The sequence below is a fragment of the Porites lutea genome, chromosome 1 (assembly GCF_958299795.1).
Source record: "Porites lutea chromosome 1, jaPorLute2.1, whole genome shotgun sequence".
NCBI lineage: Eukaryota > Metazoa > Cnidaria > Anthozoa > Scleractinia > Poritidae > Porites > Porites lutea.
In genome coordinates, this window is record NC_133201.1 from 38,863,438 (window position 1) to 38,871,506 (window position 8,069).

Genomic DNA, 8,069 nt, shown 5'->3' on the forward strand with positions numbered 1-8,069 from the left:
TGAGGAAGTAAACTGCCCCTCATGTTACCCTTTGTTGGTACAAAGGATGAAAGAACTGGCTCAGTCATTAAGAGGTAAAAAGAAATGTGTTATTGAACAGTGTTTCCTTACTATCTGATCTTGAGACTGATCGTTGTAACAATGAAAATATAAAATTACTACATAAATTTTATATAACGCTTACTATTCATGAACCATTTGAGTTTTTTAGCATGTAAAAAAGAAAACAATAAGTGAATAACTTGTACAACTTCAAGTAAGCTCATGAAATTTCAGCAAGCAATTAAGCCACGCGTGATTATTGTCACAAACGTCGATACAAACATTTAACATAACCAGAACCTTACAAAAAAATTATTTCCAGATACCTTGCCGGAGATGATGACAATGACGATGGCGACGATAAAGATGATGACAACGGGGATTCATTCAACCAGAAAGCAGATGATGATGCAGAAGATTTCGACTAGGGCTGTTTAATGTCCAGAAAAAGAAATTTCCCGCTTCGCGCATCTTTAAACGTACGAAATCAAATGTCAAGCTTGAGGGGCCACCATCAATCCATGGAAAAGACCTCACCGACACAAAACGGCTCTTCTAGAAGCCACTCAATACAAAAAAAGGCAATGACCAAAAGTCGCAAACCACTTGTGTTGTACGTTGTTGACGGTTGATTCCCTTGACGCTTGCTTGCATCAAAACATGTTGCTCTTTTATCTATTGATTAAGTAGCCGAAACACTATTTTTTGTGTATCAGGAATTTAATACAAACTGATAAATCTCAACTACTGTAGCAACACGTCCTGATATGGTAAGAAATTTGAAAAATGCGCCGAAATACAGCTCCCAATCGGCCACCAATCGGGCGCGTACTTCATGGCTGAATGCCATATACACGACAAGCCCACAATGCCTTGCTAGTACCTGTACTAGCTGAACGGTACGGTACATGTATAGGCACATGTAGTGCCTGAAGTAGGTGTAGTAGGTGTAGTAGGTGTAGTAACTGCAGTAGCTGTAGTAGCTGTAGTAGCTGTTGTAGCTGTAGCTGCTGTAGTGGGTGTAGTAGCTGTAGTAGGTGTAGTAGCTGTAGTGGGTGTAGTAGCTGTAGTAGGTGTAGTAGCTGTAGTAACTGTAGTAGCTGTAGTAAGTGTAGTATCTGTAGTAGCTGTAGTAGCTGTAGTATCTGTAGTAGCTGTAGTAGGTGTAGTAGCTGTAGTGGGTGTAGTAGTTGTAGTAGGTGTAGTAGCTGTAGTAGCTGTAGTAGGTGTAGTATCTGTAGTAGCTGTAGTAGCTGCAGTAGGTGTAGTATCTGTAGTAGCTGTAGTAGCTGTAGTAGCTGTAGTAGGTGTAGTAGCTGTAGTGGGTGTAATAGCTGTAGTAGGTGTAGTAGCTGTAGTAGCTGTAGTAGGTGTAGTAGGTGTAGTATCTGTAGTAGCTGTAGTAAGTGTAGTAGGTGTAGTATCTGTAGTAGCTGTGGTAGCTGTAGTTGCTGTAGTGGGTGTAGTAGCTGTAGTAGGTGTAGTAGCTGTAGTAGCTGTAGTAGGTGTAGTAGGTGTAGTAGCTGTAGTAGCTGTAGTAGCTGTAGTAGGTGTAGTTTCTGTAGTAGCTGTAGTAGCTGTAGTGGGTGTTGTAGCTGTAGTAGCTGTAGTAGCTGTAGTAGCTGTAGTATCTGTAGTAGCTGTAGTAGCTGTAGTGGGTTTAGTAGCTGTAGTAGCTGAAGTAGGTGTAGTAGCTGTAGTAGCTGTAGTAGGTGTAGTAGGTGTAGTAGCTGTAGTACCTGTAGTACCTGTAGTAGCTGTAGTAGCTGTAGTGGGTGTAGTAGCTGTAGTAGGTGTAGTATCTGTAGTAGGTGTAGTAGCTGTCGTAGCAGTAGTAGCTGTAGTAGCTGTAGTGGGTGTAGTAGTTGTAGTAGGTGTAGTAGGTGTAGTAGCTGTAGTAGCTGTAGTAGGTGTAGTAGCTGTAGTAGGTGTAGTAGCTGTAGTAGCTGTAGTGGGTGTAGTAGCTGTAATAGGTGTAGTATCTGTAGTAGCTGTAGTAGCTGTAGTAGCTGTAGTGGGTGTAGTAGCTGTAGTAGGTGTAGTGGGTGTAGTAGGTGTAGTAGCTGTAGTAGCTGTAGTAGGTGTAGTAGCTGTAGTAGGTGTAGTTTCTGTAGTAGCTGTAGTGGGTGTAGTAGCTGTAGTAGGTGTAGTAGGTGTAGTAGGTGTACTATCTGTAGTAGCTGTAGTAGCTGTAGTAGCTGTAGTGGGTGTAGTAGCTGTAGTAGCTGAAGTAGGTGTAGTAGCTGTAGTAGCTGTAGTAGGTGTAGTAGGTGTAGTAGCTGTAGTACCTGTAGTACCTGTAGTAGCTGTAGTAGCTGTAGTGGGTGTAGTAGCTGTAGTAGGTGTAGTATCTGTAGTAGGTGTAGTAGCTGTAGTAGCTGTAGTAGGTGTAGTAGCTGTAGTGGGTGTAGTAGTTGTAGTAGGTGTAGTAGGTGTAGTAGCTGTAGTAGCTGTAGTAGGTGTAGTAGCTGTAGTAGGTGTAGTAGCTGTAGTAGGTGTAGTAGCTGTAGTAGCTGTAGTGGGTGTAGTAGCTGTAATAGGTGTAGTATCTGTAGTAGGTGTAGTAGCTGTAGTAGCTGTAGTAGCTGTAGTAGCTTTAGTGGGTGTAGTAGCTGTAGTAGTTGTAGTGGGTGTAGTAGCTGTAGAAAGTGTAGTAGCTGTAGTAGGTGTAGTAGCTGTAGTAGGAGTGGTAGCTGTTGTAGGTGTAGTACCTCTACTTTACCTCTAGTAAGTTGAGTAGGTAAGTGCATAGTGCTTTTTTCCGCCATGTTGGCCGAAACTTAACAGAGCTGAACATTAATTTAGGTAAGACTGTTTTGATTTTTCAATGTCAGCTATTTTAAATATGTTGCTGGTACGGTTTTCAAAACTCCTTCCAGATATACAGTGAATCAATGTCGCTTTACAATAATTTTTCTTATAAAATTAAGATAAATGTGACCTTCTAAAATTAAAGAAAGTATATTTCGTTGTAAAAGTTTATCCTGGCTTGGACAAATAGTGAGTGCGCCGATCTCATCTGTATGCCTATATGCGCTATTTTTGATCAATCTATCAGTCAAGGTAACCTCCCAGAAGACTGGAAATCAGCTAGAGTCACATCCCTTTACCAGCAAGGTGATCGAGACGACGTAAACAATGAACGTCCGACCCCGGTTATTCCAGTTGTGGTCAAGGTATTTGAAAGAACAATTTCCCAACAATTGTAAGCCTATTTAGAAAAGCCCGATACCGCGGTAGAATTCCGGTTACGGTATTCATTATCCATGTAAACAAAATAATAAAACTGTAAAAAAAAGGCTCCGAAATGTTCGTATACTATACGTCGAAAATGTTGTTCGTATTATATGACAACTGTGATGACACATACAGCTTTTATCTGTTTTTACGCGTTTTAGTTACTATGTTATCCGTAGCCTATCAGTATGAAAATACAGTACACCACTAAAATAGGAAAACATTTTTTGTGGCATTTGTTGTAAATTAAATTGGGATTCATTAAAATGGTTTTAGTCGTATTTAGAGAACCACACCCAACAATACTCAGTTAGTGGGTCCTGTACCAATATTGAACGTGAGCGAGAATCAACTGCGATTGCCTTTCACCACCAACTCTTAATTTGCAGTTGCACATCCTGTTTAAAGGGCTTTGCTGGGGACTAGCTTCCTTTTCAACAAAGATAACTCGACTGTATTCTTGACTCTGACTTTTATTCCACAGGAGTAGAACTTCTTTAGACTTTTGCATTTGTACAATTCTCTGGTGACTCAGTGTTGCACCTCTTTTTATATCAGCCAGGAAACCAACTGCTTAATGTAAACTTATGCTAACATAAGTCTTCTCTGATTGGTTTGAAGAGACTAGAATGCAACCTTCAAGATGATTACTCTGTCAAAATGGTTTTTCCATCTTCACTTATAATAAGCAAAGGTAAACTGGCCAATATAAAACAAGGAGAGCAATGTAAAAATTACAAAGTAACTACTAGTATATAAATTTTTGACAATAGCAGAAAGGAAAGTAGTAAATTTACAGTTTGAAAACGAGAGGTTGTGGTCGATTTATAGAGGGTCTCAAGCTTCTTCATCGAAAATGATTGGCTACACTTTTCCATGAATTAACTAGACCTGGCTTTAGTACGTGCTTAGAAAAATCCAGTACAAATTAAAATTCATAAAGTGGTAAAAAGCAGAAATTACAACAAAAGATATTTACTTTAACAGACAACCGATAATTACGAGAATTTCCTTATTATTATTTCAAAATTTTATTTTTAAGTAAAAACCAAAAAAAACTAGTTGAAAATCGTTAAAAATAAAGATTGGAGTCATTTCCTGGAATCTCCTACGAGAGTTCAGGTTTAGGTGAAATGATAGAATCATTGTATCTAGATGTAAACAACACTTTGTACACGTAATGACACATATTTGCTACTACACCTACTACAGCTACTACAGATACTACAGCTACTACACCTACTACACCCACTACAGATACTACACTTACTACAGCTACTACACCCACTACAGCTACTACAGATACTACACCTACTACAGATACTACACTTACTACAGCTACTACACCCACTACAGCTACTACACCTACTACAGCTACTACAGCTACTACAGATACTACACCTACTACACCTACTACACCTACTACACCTACTACACTTACTACAGCTACTACACCTACTACACCTACTACAGATACTACACCTACTACACCTACTACAGATACTACACCTACTACAGCTACTACAGCTACTACAGCTACTACAGATACTACACCTACTACAGATACTACACTTACTACAGATACTTCACCCACTACAGCTACTACACCTACTACAGCTACTACAGCTACTACAGACACTACACCTACTACACCTACTACAGCTACTACACCTACTATACCTACTACAGCTACTACACTTACTACAGCTTCTACAGATACTACAGCTACTACAGCTACTACACCTACTACACCTACTACACCTACTACACCTACTACACCTACTACAGATACTTCACCTACTACAACTACTACAGCTACTACACCTACTACAGCTACTACAGCTATAACAGCTACTACAGCTACTACACTACTACTGCTACTACGCCAACTACAGCTACTACACCCACTACAGCTACTACAGCTACTACACCTAGTACAGCTACTACAGATACTACACCTACTACAGCAACTACACGTACTACACCTACTACAGCTACTACAGCTACTACACCTACTACAGCTACTACACCTACTACTGCTACTACGCCTACTACAGCTTCTACACCCACTACACCTACTACACCTACTACAGCTACTACAGCTATAACAGCTACTACAGCTACTACACCTACTACAGGTACTACACCTACTACAGCTACTACACCTACTACAGATACTACAGATACTACACCTACTACAGCAACTACACCTACTACAGCTACAACAGCTATAACAGCTACTACAGCTACTACACCTACTACTGCTACTACGCGTACTACAGCTACTACACCCACTACAGCTACTACACCTACCACAGGTACTACACCTACTACAGCTACTACAGCTACTACAGATACTACACTTACTACACCTACTACAGATACTACAGCTACTACAGCTACTAAAGGTACTACAGATACTACACCTACTACACCTACTACAGCTACTACACTTACTACAGCTTCTACAGATACTACAGCTACTACAGGTACTATACCTACTACAGCTACTACAGCTACTACACCTACTCCAGGTACTACACCTACTACAGCTACTACACCCACTACATCTACTACACCTACTCCAGGTACTACACCTACTACAGCAACTACAGCTACTACACCTACTACAGCTACTACAGCTACTACACCTACTACAGCTACTACAGCTACTACAGCTACTATACCTACTACAGATGCTACACCTACTACAGCTACTACAGCTACTACACCTACTACACCTACTACAGCTACTACAGCTACTACAGATACTACACCTTCTACACCTACTACAGTTACTACAGCTACTACACCTACTACACCCACTACAGCAACTACAGCTACTACACCTACTACAGCTACTACATCTACTACAGCTACTACACCTACTACAGCTACTACAGATACTACACCTACTACAGCTACTACAGCTACTACACCTACTACAGCTACTACAGCTACTACAGCTACTACAGCTACTACACCTACTACACCTACTACAGCTACTACAGATACTACACCTACTACAGCTACTACACCTACTACAGATGCTACACCTACTACAGCTACCACACCTACTACACCTACTACACCTACTACACCTACTACAGATGCTACACCTACTACACCTACTACAGCTACTACAGCTTCTACAGATACTACAGATACTACACCTACTACAGCAACTACACCTACTACAGCTACTACAGCTATAACAGCTACTACAGCTACTACACCTACTACTGCTACTACGCCTACTACAGCTACTACACCCACTACAGCTACTACACCTACTACAGGTACTACACCTACTACAGCTACTACAGCTAATACAGATACTACACTTACTACACCTACTACAGATACTACAGCTACTACAGCTACTAAAGGTACTACAGATACTACACCTACTACACCTACTACAGCTACTACACTTACTACAGTTTCTACAGATACTACAGCTACTACAGGTACTACACCTACTACAGCTACTACAGCTACTACACATACTCCAGGTACTACACCTACTACAGCTACTACACCCACTACATCTACTACACCTACTCCAGGTACTACACCTACTACAGCTACTACACCCACTACATCTACTACACCTACTACAACTACTACACATACTCCAGGTACTACACCTACTACAGCTACTACACCCACTACATCTACTACACCTACTACAGCTACTACACATACTCCAGGTACTACACCTACTACAGCTACTACACCCACTACATCTACTACACCTACTACAGCTACTACACATACTCCAGGTACTACACCTACTACAGCTACTACACCCACTACATCTACTACACCTACTCCAGGTACTACACCTACTCCAGGTACTACACCTACTACAGCAACTACAGCTACTACACCTACTACAGCAACTACAGCTACTACACCTACTACAGCTACTACAGCTACTACAGCTACTATACCTACTACAGATGCTACACCTACTACAGCTACTACAGCTACTACAGCTACTACACCTACTACAGCTACTACAGCTACTACAGATACTACACCTACTACACCTACTACAGTTACTACAGCTACTACAGCTACTACAGCTACTACACCTACTACACCCACTACAGCAACTACAGCTACTACACCTACTACAGCTACTCATCTACTACAGCTACTACACCTACTACAGCTACTACAGATACTACACCTACTACAGCTACTACAGCTACTACACCTACTACAGCTACTACAGCTACTACACCTACTACACCTACTACAGCTACTACAGATACTACACCTACTACAGCTACTACACCTACTACAGATGCTACACCTACTACAGCTACTACACCTACTACACCTACTACACCTACTACAGATGCTACACCTACTACACCTACTACAGCTACTACACCTACTACAGCTACTACAGCTTCTACAGATACTACAGCTACTACACCTTCTACAGCTACTACAGATACTACACCTACTACAGATGCTACACCTACTACAGCTACTACAGCTACTACACCCACTACATCTACTACACCTACTACAGGTACTACACCTACTACAGCAACTACTACTACTACACCTACTACAGCTACTACACCTACTACAGGTACTACACCTACTACAGCTACTACAGCTACTACACCTACTACACTTACTACAGCTTCTACAGCTACTACACCTTCTACAGCTTCTACACCTACTACACCTAATACAGCTACTGCAGCTACTAGAGCTAGTACACCTTCTACTCTTAGTACACGTACTGGCAAGGCATTGCAGGTACT